This window comes from Crocodylus porosus, unplaced genomic scaffold (assembly GCF_001723895.1).
Source record: "Crocodylus porosus isolate Cpor-Errol unplaced genomic scaffold, CroPor_comp1, whole genome shotgun sequence".
NCBI lineage: Eukaryota > Metazoa > Chordata > Crocodylia > Crocodylidae > Crocodylus > Crocodylus porosus.
Window position 1 is genome coordinate 32,869,705 of NW_017728911.1, and position 17,067 is coordinate 32,886,771.

The 17,067-nt window shown below is 42.0% G+C and overlaps 1 long non-coding RNA gene across 7 annotated transcripts in view; it reads right to left on the reverse strand.

Moving 5' to 3' along the window:
- Positions 1 to 383: 383 nt before the first annotated feature.
- LOC109309149 overlaps positions 384 to 17,067 on the reverse strand; it is a 61,866-nt gene continuing 45,182 nt past the window's right edge. For 5 of the 7 annotated variants that reach the window (XR_002100820.1, XR_002100819.1, XR_002100817.1 and 2 more), the window contains 3 exons: positions 16,440 to 16,589; positions 8,344 to 9,821; positions 384 to 393 (listed from right to left, as the gene is read on the reverse strand). This is a non-coding gene — a long non-coding RNA (uncharacterized LOC109309149). Of the gene's footprint in view, positions 394 to 3,183; positions 3,195 to 8,343; positions 9,822 to 16,439; positions 16,637 to 17,067 lie in introns of those variants that run through there. The other 2 variants (XR_002100821.1, XR_002100816.1) reach the window with 2 other exon arrangements.

Consider the following 17,067-nt stretch of genomic DNA (forward strand, 5'->3'; position numbering starts at 1 on the left):
TATTTCAAGACAGCCCAGCCTAACACTTTCTAGCCCATGACTCTAAAGACTTTAAAAAACTTAATGCTTTTCTAGAAAGAAGAAGAGAGTCTAAGCTCAACACTTAAGTGAAAAATATCTCCAGGACTTTCTCTGTTGGAGGGAGGATTTCCCCCAGAAGTATCAGCAGCTCAGCCCTTGGTCCCCGCTGACTAAGACCTTCCAGCAGCCTTGAAAAATAGAAATGAAGTTATTCTTTGTGCTTATACCTTTTCCCTGTAGGAGAGATGGTAAAGGAAGACAACATTACTTGGGGAAATGAACATAGATAACCTAATACATCCCATCTTGTTCCAAGTGGGGGGGGAAAAAAAGTTCTGCCCTTTGTATAGCACCCTTACCAGAAAATCCTTACTATGATTTGATGTTGTCCAAGAAGGAGGATTAAGAGAAAGGAAAAGACAAAGACATACTCATAGAAATAAGTAGTCTAAGGGATAAGTAAGCTCACAACTAACACATTTGCACTTTTATTAATTTATTTATGCCACAAAAAATGTAGCTGTTTCATTAACAAGCTTTTATAGTGATAGCATGCCAACTCCAGCTCCGTCTTCAGTAAAACAAGATCTGCTTCTGACTAAGAATTAGCCTTTCTTAGAAGAAGGGAAGAAAAAAACCTCTCACTTTCTTAACCTCCACTTTACATGCAATAAACATGTGCTTTAAAAAAGATAGATGCTCTAACCCTACCAGACCCTTCAAGCTAGCTATTAGTAACTACTCCCTGCTTTTTTCCAAGATATTCTTTGTCCCTTCCCCATGTGGGCTTTTAAAAGGACCACTTTTTCAGACCCACCCCTGAGGAAGAAACTACCATAAAAAGGGGGCTTTTTCTGTTCCTAGATCTAAGCCACCCCAAGTGAGTATACAATTCAGGGTATTTTTCTCAAAAGCCCTGCAAAATTTTACTAATGTTATTATAGCTCAAAGCACAGAGAGAATAAAAAATAAACTCTACTTCTCACATACACCCTTTTTTCCCTCTATATGGAGCCTTCCAGATCCTCCAAGCTCTTAGCATACCACCTACACAGCCAGCAAAGCATGGGTGGAGTAGGGAGGCACACCTGCTGGCTCTGCTATAAATTAAGGCCAAAAGGGGAGCTACTCTCCCTAGGATAATTGCTATTGCTTTTACTATTGTTATAGCTATAGGGTGGGTGTAAATCATGCTTTTAGAATGAGAGAAACAAATCAAGGTCTGCTTAGGAATAGGAGCTGCTTCATTATGTAAGTAGTGAGGATGAGCTTTTGCTTGTGTGTTTACTTTTTGGGGGGGTGCAATGATAGGATCCTAGCTAAATCCAAACACTTCCACTATTGCTAACCCTAACTATTCAAAATCAGGAGGTAAAATAGAAAAGCTATATATTTGGGTGTATCTTATTTTTCATTCGGGTTTCTTAAGTGTTTATAGTTCATATTTCCAGACTTGCCTTCATAACCATGTGGGTTAGGAGCTGACTGATAAAAACACAAAATGGTTGTATATGTTAATCGTGTGGCCCTAGGAGCTGGAGATCTAAGTAAAGCAGTCATGAAGTTTTCTTATGGGTCTGGGGGTGGGGAGGGGAAGGAGAAAGCAAAAACAAAAACAAAACTTCACCACTGGATGTTTTTTCCTCTTTCCCCCCTGCCCCCCATCTGTAGTAGAAGAGCAGATGAGACCTCATTAAGGTCTGGTTGGTTGGGGTTTTTTTCTCTAGACCTTTTCATTAAAAATAGGCAAAGAGGGATTTCAAGGAAAAAGAGAATGTATACAGTTGCCTTTTTCCCCGTGCTGCTTTTCATTCCACTTTTCCACAAGTAAAATTGAAGGTATAGACAATGACACACCCTTTAGCAGCATGTTAAGGGCAGGCAGAAGAGGGACTGGCTGTTCAACCAGATCTTTAGGAATTTATGATGATCATTTTTTCAGGCATTAGGAAAGCCTGAGAGCACATTACTTTTAAATGAGGTATATATTTAGCACTATCCCCGCTATTCTATCAGTTCTAATTTTAGAGGGCAAGGGACAACTCTGGCATTATCGAAGCCTCGTCTAAATTTAATATAGTTGAGCAGCGGATGATTATCAGAGAGAGATTGTCTTTTTGCTCCCTCAGGAGTTTTTCACTTAAAAAAAAAAAAAAAAAACCCAGCCCGCTGTATAGTATTCTGGATAGTGTTGTACAAGCTGTGGTAGTACACGAGCACAAGGCAAACGTGCTTGCTGGGTTAGAGCCTATCACCTGTTCAAGGTGGGGACTTCAGGTGCCAACATGGTGAATGGATGTCCCTGCTGGGGAGCAGGAAGGGGATCATAATTTACTATTGGCCTATTACTATCCGTACCACTACTTTCCCTAGACCTCCTATTTGTGATCACCTTCTATATAAAGAGAAGAGTAGGCAGTTGGTCCCATTACCCCGACATGCCTGGTTTGGGTAGCCCATGTAGATTCCTAGACCTCAAAGCCAGAAGAGGTACCATTTTAACCACCTTGTCTGGATATGGTTTTACTGCTCTGTGTTATGCAGGAAGCCAATGTTCCTCATCAAGTGGAGCAAGTGAGGATCTTGGGTTTTGGCTTAGGCTCATAGCCTGAGTCAGGATTTAGCCCTTATTTTTTTAAAATGTCACTGTAAGACTATGTCTTCCTGAAAAAGTGTCTCTCTGAGTCTGCCCAGCGGTTCTTCTGCTGCTTGTACTTTGTGGAAACATGGAGGCTAATGTGAAGCAGACAAGTTTAAAAAAAAAAAAGTGTTTGTAAGTGATTAAAGGCACCCCATGCAAACACTTTAGTATTAGGGATGAGCTTAATCTGCATAACTCTATGCAGTGTCAAAGAGTCATTCTAGGCAAAGAGTCTTTAATAAATAACTTTGCAGTAAGAGGCCTTGCGACTTCCTATAAATATTAGACTTTCTGCCTTCCTTCTGAAATATATTAACAGCCTCAAAAAGGATTATTGATGCTGGCAACTAAGTTTAAACAGCCCTCAGAAGTTCCTGACATTTTGTGTACACCGTTAGATTTTTGCATATATTTTTTCCCCCCGCTTTAAGTGGCTGGAGCTGGGGGTGACTGCAGGTCTGCGGGAAAGGAAGATTGATAAAGCAAAGCAATCGGAGTTATTTCCTATGCATGAAATTGATTAAATGCTTCACTAAATGGCTTATAAATTTGGCTCTCATATTTCTGTCACCCACTGCAAAGATTACAGAAACTCCGTCTATAACCATGTTGTATACAATACCAAATTACAAAAGGTTGTAAAAACTAATGTTTTGTTTAAAGTTCTGAGCAGGACCATATGCCTTCAGTGACCTTGAGTAAGCTATTTTAATTCAAAACATTTCAAAGAGTAGAAAATCCATCTGCATAAGAAAACCGACACATACTGTTTAGACCATTGTACCATGCGGCATTCTGCACTTACTCGTTTTCAGACAGAACTATCCTGGATCCTCCCTACACTGGGGTATTATAACTTCATAGCTGCCACAGGCACGTGTTGTGAATCACAGTCAATATAATGCTTTGTCCTTCTGACAGTCGTAAACACATGAAACCTCCCAGCATCTCTTTTATATGTTGCTGTCCCCATCTTATGGATGGGGAAACTGAGGTACAGCAAGCAAATTGATTTGCCCAATTTCGCATAGCATGTCCTCCAGCTGAGCCTGGAATTGGACTCGGGCTGTCCTATGGTGTTATGTACCAGACCATATTTTCTTCCTGGAGTCAAATAAATAACTGATGAGATTTAAATATTATCACTAAAGCAGAACTTAAAGCAGGCAAGGGTGGGTCTATCTGAAATTCAAATATATGCATGCAAAAATAATGCTATTTTCTTTAACAATAAATGCCGGCTTTCTCCGGGAAAATCTATATGCTCTTATAACATTTACAAGTCGTCATGTCCCCAGGAAGGATTAACATTTGGCATCAAAGTACTGAGCTGGCAGAGTTGCCAGTAACGTAATCTTTTTTACAACCAACAGCGTGCTTAAAGTCTTGACTGACTTAACCTTTGCCCATTGCTAATCCTTGGCTTTCTTGCCCGCTCAAATGCACGTCTTTGCAGGGGTGGCACCAAAACTTTAGCAAACATGGCTAGACTTTAGAGAGGAAACCAGAGCCCCCCTATAGAAAAGTATCAGATGGAAGAATGGATTAGGGTTCCTTACTACTTAGTAGGCCATTGAAGTGTCTCTGTTCTGGAAGGAAGAGACATTTGCCCATTTCCATACCTGCAATGCATCCATTTCCTCATGGGGGTAGAAGCACATGCTTCTGTTGGGGTAGTTCAAATTGATTGGGAATCGTAACTGCGATCAGGCCCCATTGTGCTCAACACATGCAAGAGCCATGCTTCTAAGGCTGGGGTCAAAAAGCTCCAGATCTCAGACCCATTTTATCCAGCTTGTGGAGCCAGGTGTCTTCTGAGTGGCAGGGGGCTTTGCCTGTGCAGCAGGGAGAAGTGGCAGTGGCCTCACTGAAGGGGGAACAGGTGACTGCAGCTCCAGCAAGCAGCACAAACTGGGTTGGAAATGGCCTCCCAGGGGCGCTAAACCTCATTAAAGAGCCTCCACTGCGAAACATTGCCATCCAAGGTTTGACTTACAGGGTAGCTCAGCAGGGCTTAATCCTCCCCCCCCCGCCCCATAAGGCACGAGAGCTGCCCTGTAAGATATGAAAATCATAACCTGGGGAGGTTTCCAATTTTATTAGGGCATCAAGATGAGCAGCCCAGTTTTTTTTCAGACCGCCCCCAAGAGTCGACATGTAATGCCAACCCTTCCTCCAAGGAGTTTGCAGGCCAAGTGCATAAGGCAAGAAAGGACTATCATCCCATTGTAACAGGTGTGCAAGACTGACACGCAGAAGCAGGGAGTCTGTGACGAGCCAAGAATGAATCGAGTCCCAATCTGGTGACTCGGCCAAAAGTCGAGAGCGGTGGCTTTACCCTGCCTTCATGGAGAATAGTCGTGCCAGTGACATCTCGGCTGGTTACTATCTACTATGGCAACCTGTCTTGGGATGCCTGCCAGTTTTTCAGAGCTCGTTTCACTGGAATCTGGTAGCCCTAACTGTCGGCACCCAGTTATTGCAACTCTTTTTTGGCACTGGGCATTTAATGTTGGCCTTCATTTGTGGGCATCACTCTGAAGTGTGATGCTATTTTGTTACATTTAGAAAGGTCCTCCACCTACTAAGCAGCCAAAACACTGAAATTCTGCTGGTCTTAAATACAGATGCAAATCCCAAGCTACAGCTGCGAGCAGTTAGGAAAGGGGATGAAAGTGATTTCAGACCACTTTGTACTTCTTCTCCAGTCACGAGCAAATATCGTCCCAAAGGGGAATCATCCAAGTGCAGAGATTGATCCCTATTTTTTCCTCTGTGCCATACTGTTTGTCATAAATTGGGAGAGGGAAAGGACTCTGCTTCATCCAGACATGCTAGAGAGTCCTCCAGTGGCCAGAGAAGCTTAGGTTTAGGGCTGTTTTACATCAGCAGACAAGCTTAAATACATCAGAAAGAGTAGGCCCAGAATGCTATAAACCATTATTGAGGAACGCTGCAGTATTAGCTTGCACACCCACCAGTTTAAAAAAAAAAAAATTAGCTAATCCAAATAATAGAAGTGGTCACATATATTGTAAGCGTTTCGGACCGGATTCCACCTCGGATGCTTAGCCTGCTTCACAGCGCAGCTATAGCAACACACCACTGATGTGGAAGTATATACACAGCTGCCAATGTTTGGAGCAGCATAGGGTAAATGCTGCCTGTGAACGTTCTTGGAGAATATGGCACTCTCCATCTGACATAGGCTTAAATAGGTTTCAGAATAATTCATTATGTATCAAGCGCCTAATTGACATAATTAATATTTTTAAGGAGAGCCATTTACATTGGAGGTTCCATGCGCATTATTTACAGTTTCAACGCTAATAGTTAATGCTGTGTGACAAAGTATATTGTTCCCAGCTTGTTATCCATTCATAACAAGGTCAATCTATTACCATTATTTTTGTGAATGTGGCTTTTACCTTGAGGCAAAAAGTTAATTGTAAATTACGGAGGAAGGATTATTGAGATTTTTTTTTTTATCAACTGTATTTACTGTACAGTAGTGCATGGAAATGGTACCATTTGATGAAGCATTTAGAGCTGAAAATGTTGTTGCTCACTTCTAGCCCATCCTAGTCAAATTCCCCTTCAAACTTTTAAACCTGTTTTTTTTTTTTTTTCCTGGGAAAGGAAGGGACACGCCGGTGTAACCAACTAAAAACTTCAGAAGTCTCGCCAGTTTGGGGTCAGATGGCTTTGCTATGTAGCTGAAGGGCAAACGCAGAAGGCCAGCTCTTTTTGTGTTCCCACAAGCCCTAAGGAGAGGCAACATATACGGCACAAGGGGAACAAAAACTCATCCGTGACTGAGTCACGCTTTGGTCCTGCTGTGATGAAAGGGCTCTGTGACGGAGCTAGGTTGTTACATGTACCTGCCTCCCCCTTGATCTAGGGGAGATGTGAGCTGTACCATCCCTCTGCTTCATGCATTGTGCTCCCTGCTTCCCACAGGGCTTAGCTGCACTGATCAACCTGGTGGTAGAGGAAGCCAGAGGTCCATGTCTCTGCCACCCTTACCCTGTCCTCCTCCCTTGTGCAGAGCCAGACATAGCAACTGTGCAGCAGCTACATGCCCTCCCACGCACAATATATGACTGGGATCCTCAGTGATTTTAAAGGGAGCAGGCTCTTTGTTAATTATCAAGGGCTACTTAGAGATCTGCCCTTATAAGCAGACGCAGAAAGTAGAGAAGGCCACACAAAGACTCTCTTTCCCACGCACAGTAGCATGGTGTGTGCAAGGGCAACGCATAATAGCAGTGACTGCAAACAGGGACTTCTCAGTCTTTGCTGCCTTGAGGGAAACAAAGCAGCAGGCAAGAGGTGGGATCAGAGCTCTCTTTCCCCACTCCCCCGTGAGGTCCCCTCCTGAGCTGGGGAAGTGCCAGCGCATTAGGAGAACTATCTGGGCCATCCTGGTGGCTAGCACAGAGGGTGCACCAAGTCACCCCAGGACAGGCTCCAGCAGGGCCAGTAATGCTTCACAGCACCCTTCCACGGAGTGTGCAACTGGAAGAGTTAAGGCTCAAGCATATTTGTCATCTAAATATTTGACCTTTTGCAGTGACTCATTTTCACCCTGTTTGCTTCTGCCATGAATTATAACCTTGGCTTTGCATCTTTGCAATCACTTCCATAGTAACCGAGGATGACCTCATAAACATGGAATAGTCTGAGTAAAGTAACATATCTGGATGGCTGATGCTCACTGGACTGAAAGCAAGAGGACAGGCTTCTATAATACACCAGAACAATAGAAAAGTACATTTCTATGTCTGTTTTCCCTTACGCTTCCTAAGGAATGTAATAGACTGGGTTTGTTTGTTTGTTTCCTTTTGAACAACTATCTAGTGTGTAATACATTCACTTCTCTCCTGCAGATCTCTATAGAACGCAACAGGAAAGAAATCCCTCTTTTTACATTCGATAGGAAATCAGGTAAAATCTGAATAGTCTCCTGAAAAGCTAAGCCTCCCTTCCCTTAACGCCTAAACAACAGAGAAATGGATGTCAGGCCGTGTATCTGAAAGACTCAACACTCTCGATCCGCTCAGGTTTTTCCCTTTGCACGTGGTCTGGGAGACTTCAAGGCTCTGTCCGATTTTTAGCTTGCCTGGCTTGTGAGGGGTTAAGCCGCATTATTACCGTGGGTTTCCACTGCCAGTTGTACGTTCAAAGCGCACAAAGCTCGAGACATGTGCATTCTTCGTCCAATAACTTGTCCAGTAATTGGTATATTGATTGCTAATGTCATCATGTTTTAGTATATATAAACCCCCTCACTCTATCATACAGCCGCCAACAATCCAAGAAGTCATTGTTTATTCATTGTAACTCCCAAACTGGCCCGTGTCAGATTCTGCTTGAGGCCTTGCTGATAAAAATCAGCAGATGATTGGGTGCACACATTCTTAACATGGCTGACCCATGACATCTTAGGGGCAGCAGGGAGCCTGTCATTATGTGTACAATACTCTTCTTTCTTTCTCCTTATCTATCCCCAGATGACTTTGAGATTTTTATTAACTCATTAATGACTGAAGATGTCATTAAAGAAAGCAGCTAAGGTGGGGGGGGGAGGGGAAACCAGAGGTTTTGTTTGTTTGTTTGGAAGTATATTGGCTCCACTGATGGAAAATTTGAACAAAAACAAGAAAAAAAAAAACCCCCACTCAAAAATCAAAAGGAAAATAAAATTGTTTCTTAGAATTACCCGTGTGATTGGCTGGAATTGAGTTTTGAAGGGGAAACAACAGGGGAAACTGCAAGGTTCATTTTGTGAGGCCCTGTTCAAAGAAGGGGTAGATCTGTAGGTAAAAGAAACAGTAATGATACGGGGATCAGGGACTTGTGCTGTATGTTTGGCAGGTTTTACAGGTACAATTGTTAGCATTGATTCTCTTACTGTCTAGGTGTTCAAATATCTAAGTATTTCTTCACCGTGAATGCAAACGTGCATTTGTTTTGTCTGCTTTAAAGACCCAAGTTGTTTTTTTCCCCAGAGAAGTCTCTTCTTTTTTAATGCTTCTGTTCTGTTTTCTTTTAAATGCCTTCATTCACTAAATCGTGGATGCTGTTGTATATTTATGTAAATACACATACACGATCAGTATTATTTTTACACTTTTATCTTGAGCGTATGTCTGCAGAGGGGTCCCATGGAATTGCTTCTGCAAAAATTGAGGTTTTGGAGTGAGAGGTTTTGGAAGACGTGTGGTGGGATATTGATATCAGAGCATATCAGATGTCTCCAGAAGCATGTCTTCTCCCACTTCAGATGCATGCTGTGGGCCCCTCTGCATCAAATCGTGTCTCAATGTAGGGTGCTTGATCACTTGGGCTAGGAAGCCAAAGACAGCCAGATGTGATGAAAGCCAGTCGCTTCCTTGTGTAAATGCTGTTGGTTACAGACACTAGTACAACTCATGAAGGCTCCAGGGACACACTGTTGACAGTCTGTGTTTGATGGGTGAAGGCTGGATCTACACAGGATTCTTTATTAGCTTTTACAAGTAGACTTTTCAAATTAGCTTGGCGTTGGCCAACTTTGCTTCTTATTGCAACCTGGGGAAAACCCCCACTGACTTCAGGTGGGGATGGTCAATGCTGTGTGCTTTTTAAATCCCACCCATATTTCTTAAGCATAGTATCAGACAAGTATACAGAATAACAGTTTTCTAGAAGCTCACGTGAAACAGAACAAAGAAAGTTTTCTTCTTGCCCCATAATCTGGGTATGTCTGTTGCTATAACTGGAGAACTGATTTTTATATATTACTTTTAGATATTACTTTTTTAGAACTAGGAACTTACCATATTATAAGGAATGTCCTCAATTAATTTTATTTTATTATTTTAATGATTGCCATTTGCAAATCAGATGAAAGGTAGGAGATACATTTCTGGCTCCGGGTTAAACAGCTACTCTCCAGACCAATCTCCACCTAGAGAGTTGTGAGACGGTGCTATGTCTGATGTCAAGGTGATATAGAGCAAGGTGTCATCTGCCCAGGGCTGGTCTTTATTAGTCTATGATGCTTCAGAATTTCCCTTTTCAATGGCTTCTTACAGATAATGAAGATAATCTGGAACTCCACAGTCTTTGGAAGTAGTAGAAAAAGAGGGGCCCATCACAACTCTCTAGGTGGGACCTGTAAAGAATAAGTAAAACCATTCAAACAGGAAATCTCTTACCCCACCACATCTCTTAAACAACAGAACATAGTTAGCTATGTTCAATGTTTCATAGAGGTCCAGCAACATTATCATAATGTGGGTACAGTGCCTCAGGAATGGACAACACCTTTTCATCATTGATTTCTACCCCAGTGCCACCTTCCAACACCACCTTGATGACTGTTCATAATTTTAACATAAAATAAATCTGAGAAAAAATGGGCCTGGAGGGGCCAAACTGGAATTAGGACTTATCAACTCTTATGAGAGTGTGTGTATTCCTTTTCAACCCCTTACTATTCCCTCTCCTCTTCTCCCTCCTCTCTTCTCCCAATACACGTTCCAAACCAAACCATATTTTATTGCTGCTATTCTTGGAGTTAATATTGCAGAGTTCCTCAGGGCTAGGAACTATTTGCCTCCCTAAATTGCTATGCACAACATGGAGTCAGTAAAGAATAGCTATTTACTATTTAGACTTTCAAAAGCCTCTTTGATTTCCCTTTTTACAACTGAAAATACAGACATAGCAACAGTACCAACATAGAGACTATCAGTCGTGTTATCAGTGGTCAGCTTGGTCAGTGATGATAAGTATAAAGTATGGCATGTCAATGTTGGCAATGATGAGCTTTGAGCCTTTTGCAAGAAGCAGGGAATAGAAGTAGGAGAGAAATGAATGCCATATGCATGACAAACTTGTGGATAAATGAGAGAATTAAATTGTAGGATTTTTTTTAATTGTTTCTGCTCATGAAGTTTATAATAGGAGATGAGGTATAGTACCTTTTTTTTTTAAAGGAGGGATGTGGCTTCATTTGATAGGAATGTTCAGTTGAAAATACAAAAAGATCAATCAGTTATGGCAAGAAGTGAGGAAAATCTGAGGTTTAAGAAGTCTGAGCATAATAGCAATTATTTGTGATGAATTAGGATTGCATAATGGGGGTATCATGACAACACGGTATAACCTGGAAATTGGCTGTATTATAAGACCATGGGTCCTTCAAAAAAAAGCAAAGATGTAGAAAGCAGCAGTCCTTTAAACCGCTAAGAAAGGTGACACCATTACAAATTCATACCTGGGTTGAAGCTAGATCAAGTTAGATGGATGTTAGCAAATGACCCGCTGCCCCCTCCTCCCCCACAAGATTCATATGAACAACATTTTTACTAACTGCTGGACATATCTACACATGGCCCCCACCGTGCAGCTGTTACTGTGCTGTCATTTAGTACTTGCTTTAGGAAGTAGCAGCCATTCCTGCACTGTCCCAGTAGCAGACACTTAGTTTTAGCAGCTACATCCCTGTAGCAGTGCACTATAGCAAGGTAGCTATTAGACCAACTCAAATAAGTGGAAAAAAATTCTTCCAAAAGCTTGCAAAAAGGGATTTTTCAAACTATTTGAGTTGGTCTAGTAAAAGATACTGGGTTTACCCAAAGAACTGTTACTTAAATGTGCACTTTTTTGCCAAACTAACACTTTTTATTTGTATTTATCTTTGGTAAAAGTCATTTCATGTTCTCCTTGCTTTTTTACTGAATTTCCTGGCATCACTGTATTACAAAGGGATGTTAGAGGTTTCATTCAAGGACGTTCAAAGACTAGGGCTCTATTCTGCGAGGCACTAGAGCAAATAGACATAACCTCCAAGTCTGTAAAGTCCAAACGTAAATGATGAGGGACCGAAGATAGATACAACACACAGAGAAAAGGGGAACACAAGGTAACAGTGTGACGTGTCTAACGTATCGGGAAGTGCCAGGTACCTAGACCTCCAAGCATGCTTTTTTCTAAGGTAAGCTGTCATCTTTACACATTGCGATTCTCGTTTATCGAATGTGAGACTGGAAACGTAGCATGAATCTTTGGAATCTGTTGCTTTGACAAACTAGCGCTTTAGTTTGCAGCTCTCTTGGCAGCTATAACAGCAAAGTGATGATTTTATAAAAGAAATAGGGCCTGTTACTAAACTATTAGTCATAGGCTACAGTAAACTATTAAACTAAAACATGAGTCTTTGCAGGTATTAATTGCTCTGGTGTTAGATGTGCTTTTTAATCATTTCAAGTACCCAGTAGAATAATGAAGAAAAACTCTCTAAGATTATTCTAACATGAAACTTAGGGAGAAGTATTTTCAGAGAGCAAGGAAGGCCCCTAACCTGTTTGAGAAAGTGAAGCCCTATACCAGTAATAGGTGAAAATAAATTGCTTGGTTTTTTCAATACCCAAAGTGGAAATCTTGTAATAGGAAAACTATAAAATCCATCAAAGTAGACTTGATAGTCTTAGCTACTCTAGAAATCTAATATGACTTTTCACTGGAGAAAAAAGTAACATCACTGGAGATCTTTGGGATAATGAAGATGATACACTTCTCAGCTTTTAAAAATATGGTGAGGATTGTATTTCTGGGAAGTGCCTGAGCTTCATAGCTCTGGAGAATGAAGTCCTTTATATACCACAGAGTATACACAACCCTGGCAGCAGAAGTATAAGCTTCTGATCTAGAAGGACTTCTTTTTAGGCAGTGATAACCAGGGATCCTGGTTTTCTCTGATAAATAAAAAAATCCCCAATGTTCAAATTTTAAAAAGTAACTCAAAATCCACGTTCTCCCATGATTAAATGAAACACCACTATATATAGATAGCTATATATACCTATATATTGGTGGCATTTCATTTTAATCTCAAAAAATGTGGATTTGGGGCTACTTTTTAAATCTGAACACTGGGGATTTTTTTTTATTTGTCAGAGAAAACCAGGATCCCTGGTGATAACTCAGTAGTTCAGAGGATAAGATAATAGTAAAATAACAGCAACATGCAGTGGTGAAAAGAAAGAAAAGAGAGATACATATGTTGCTTTACTGCTATTTAAAAATATCATTTTTTCCTTTAGGCTTGACTTCATGCATCTTGTTCTAAGCTATTAGACATTTCAGTCATTATGTGTCCTGCACACATGCCAGAAGTTTTTTCTCCGTTTGCCGGATGTAGTGCCTCAGTCATCCTACAGATCAGGTCATGATTCCTATCCCCTGCACAAAGGTGGTGTGGCCTGATGGGAGGACCAGTTTTAGTCTAGGCCTAGGGCAAGAGGACTGATTAATCCATCACACCCGCCAGGAGTGAGAAGCCGGTTGTCTCCATGCTCATCCAATTCGAGCCGTTCTGCTGAGTTAACTGACAGGGCTGCTAGCGAGCGCCGATATTTGTGACAACAAGAGCACTTGTCCACCAGGAAGTGGAACGAAGCCCACCTACTTATTTTGCAAGGGTTCTTCCACTTTGACTAGCATTCCCAATCTGCAAATGCCAGTGCGTTCCTGGCTGTAAGTGCTTTCTCTTGAGAGGATGGGAATCGATACCAAATAAAATAATCATAAAAGAAAGGGATTCGAAGGTAATAATGGTGAAAGGTGTGTGAGCCAGTGGAAAGTACAGTAAAGAAATCCATGACAAGTCATGATAAATGGGTCGTTATAAAATTCATGTTTAGGCTGCACCAGTCTAGGGATAATGCCATTCGTCATGGCAACACTGGGGCACTAATGAGCCCTCATTGCATATTCATGGCTGTGGCGTCTCTCTTTTTTTCTCTGCCTCTCATTCTCTCCCTCTTTCTCCCTCCCACCCTGAACCAATGCCTGGTAAATATCTCCACCTCAAGCTGAAACCCAACTTAGGCTGCTTTTTTTTATTTGTTATGTTGCAGCAATTACACTGTAAAAGTGCTGCACAAGATTGATTGCTCTGATCTGTAGTTCAATTGTAAATTAGAATACACATCCCCCTGGGGACACACGGCCCCTATTTGTGATTAAGAAAAAAGCCCCATAATAGACTAATAGCTAAAGTTCTCTCTCTTTTACTTTCAGGCAATTAGCTTGATGAAATGGCCTCTTTTTGTGTACCCTGGAAGTGTAAACCGATATCATAATGAAGTATATGATGTTTATTCTATTATTTTCACCTTGCCATGTATGCAGGAATGCATAAATAATAGCTGCTTTGTGTAGTGCATTTGCTGGTTCAGAAGTAAACTATTTCTTAAATATGCAGTGTATGGGCCTGAAGCCTTACCTTAAGCAAAGCACTCCTTGGGTGTGTCTAAACAAAAATTAGTGTTCTTCTTTTTTAAAAAAATCTTTAGTTACAGGATGTAAATGCTGACCTGATGCTTCTGTTTTCAAGAAACATTGTAACCATGAATTGACTAGCCTTCCTAATCACCCTGCAAGGGTATTCTCTCCATTTTACAGATGGGAAAACTGAAGTAAAGAGTGTTGCAAAGGTCGCGCGGGATTTTAGTTGAAGAGCTTGGATGGTTGATAACCTCGGGTGTCAAACCAGAGACAATCTGACTATGGTTTTTTCTCAGTACTAACATCACTAGCATTGCATTAAATGATGCATACAGCAGGTTCCTGAGTTCAAACATAAACCTCTGTGCTCTTTAAGCCTTGAACATCATTGGCTCCTATACACATGTAGGAAGACTGCTCTGACACACTGTAAATCCAGTGCATCAGAGCAGACCTGATTAACCGAGTCTGCTGGAGCGTGGGAATTACCATGCTCCAGCAGCCTCCAGTGTCATTTGTGTCAGTGTCCCCACCCTGAAAATTGGCAGCAGGGCTCTTTAAACTAAACCTTGTTCAAGCTTTAGTACCAAGCACCCCGCTGCCATTGTTCAGGGTGGGGGACGTTGATACACATGATCCTCCAGGCGCTTTAATTAGTGCATCTCCCCCACACCTCCTGGAGCTCGTGTATAAACACCCCATCTGACATGCGTAGCCATAGCTTCACTCCTTTGCTTTTTTCTTTTTCCTTGTCACCAAACCACTTTCACCTAAATTTGAGCAGCGAGCTAGCAATTGGTTGCCAGTATTCGCTTCTTATAATCTATGTTACTTGCGGCAGACTGTCCTAGAGAGTCCATTCCAGACGTTAATCTGAGAAAATGAGTCGTGTTTTGTAAAAACATTACACCAGTGGTAGTGGCACAAATGCCTTTTTTCCATGAGGAAACTAGTTGTAAAGAAATTGCCATCAAGAGGGTAGTTTGGTCCATAAATTGTTTATAATGCTGAAAGCAAACCGAATGGGCGCATCCCCATGAGTGGGAACATGCGCGCCGTGGGAACAACTAGCAGTGGCACAAATGTGTCACTGCTAGTTGTCCCTGGGAAGCACCCCTGCACGTGCGCTCTGGTGCTCAGCAGGTTGCCAGGGGCGGGGTAGGAGAGGTTGAAGCCAGCACCTGGGCTAGCCCCAGCAGCCTCCCGTGGAGTCCTAGGGGCCTCCCAGGACTCCAGCGGTGGCAAATCGGGCGAGCAGACCCTGGCTGATAACCAGAGTGTAGCTGTAGCCCACCAGGCTCTCGTTTTGGGCAGCGCACACTGCCTCTACTTGCATCACCTTGCTTTTATCTGTCACGGGTTTTTTTTTCACACTGGGATCTTCCGGTGTCAAAAACCCCTGCCACACTGCAAATTAGCAGTACAATGAATGCCTCCATGTGTGGCATTTACGGCACTGCAGACAGGTCTGCATCCCCGCAGATGCACGCTCATTTGGACACAACCCATGTGTCTAGTTCAAACAGGAGCAACATCTTTTGAGTCATGCAAAGGTTTGATCCATTTCTGGCTCTGCGTTTCTAATCACCCTCAAGTTCTCTTAAATACATTTACAAACAGAATAAGACTGCCTGAAATTGGGTGTACTTTAGTGATAGGTCTCTTGCCAATTTTCAAGAAAGCCATCGATACTTTTAATCTTCAATGACCCACTATCAATCTGTTCTAACTACTGAGCCAATAGTTTAAGAGACAATAGAAATCTTGATGGAAAGCTAATATGAAGTTAGAAAGGATCCAGCGTATAGTTCCACAGATGCCTGTTTAATTGTTTTGGCCTGTGTATCACCACTGGTAAAGAGGCAAGCAAAGAAAATGTAGCACAGTGAAAGTATGAATAATAGTGCCTCTAATTCAAAACTAAGTGCTTTGCAGGATGGGACCAACTCTCCACCCTTTCCATGAAAGCATGGTAGAGGAAAGGTGAAAGCAATATAGGCAAGAGATAGGAAAGATGCTTTAGTGGCAGGATACTAGTCGGAGACCTGAGTTTGCTTTCCAGCCGTGCCACACAATTTATGTGACCTTGGGAAGGTTACTGAACTTCTCTGCGGGTCTTAAAATAATAGCGCTTCCCTACCTCATGAAGGGGCTGTGAGGAGAGATGATGGTAGAGGTATTTTGGTAATGGAGGCCTTATTAGATAGAGAAGCTGTGCTAGATATGTATAGGTATATATGACTAACAGTGTTGATTCACATGCAGTTCAGGCAAGTTGATTTAGTTGAAGATAGTGTGAGATGAGGTTCTGCTAGGGAAGATGCCAGCACAGTTAGGAAACATTTTATCAAGCAATACTACCGGGGCAAACCTTTAAAAACTAACACGGTCTGTACATGGATACAATGCCGTATTTTGTTTAAACTTGTTCATCATTGTCATCCTGCATGACAGCCCTGGCATTTAAAATATGTTAGGGGTGACACAATACTTTCACCTGGTGCAGACATATATCACTGGAAGGATGTTCTCATAAACAAAGTGCTGCAGGCGACGATCTTATCATTCTCCTCTTCCTTCTTCTCCTCTCACTTCAATGACAAGCATGCATTTCTGTGCTTTGCTCCAGTTGCTGGTCTAGAGAAGCCTAGCGTTGGAACAACAGGTGATGTTGCAAATCAGGAATGACAGGTGCTGGGAAAAGTAAAGAGGGAGGGAAAGGAGAGGGAAGACTTGCAAAGCACTTTGAGTCCACCCAAAGTTGGCAACAGCTATCTTGCAGTTATGAGCCGAAGCTCACCCGCTCACTTCCCTCCTCCCCCCCACCAAACATTTAAAACATTTCTGTTAAAAGTGAAGGGTCACAAGGCAGATTAGAATATTTGAATGAAATGGTTCTCCTATAAGAGTGGTTCAGCTGGGGAAATGAGCAGATCGGCAACTTTTAGATGCCTTGGAATTTGTAACCAAAGTGTTAATATTCTGGATGAAACTTGAGGCAATAGGACAATGGAGCGCTGCTACAGTTCAATTGGTTTTAATGCAACTGGTTCACAGCAACAGCCCACCAGTAAATGGAAGACAAGGATAGTCATTGTTCTGGAGTGAAAAAGCAAGGGGATCAC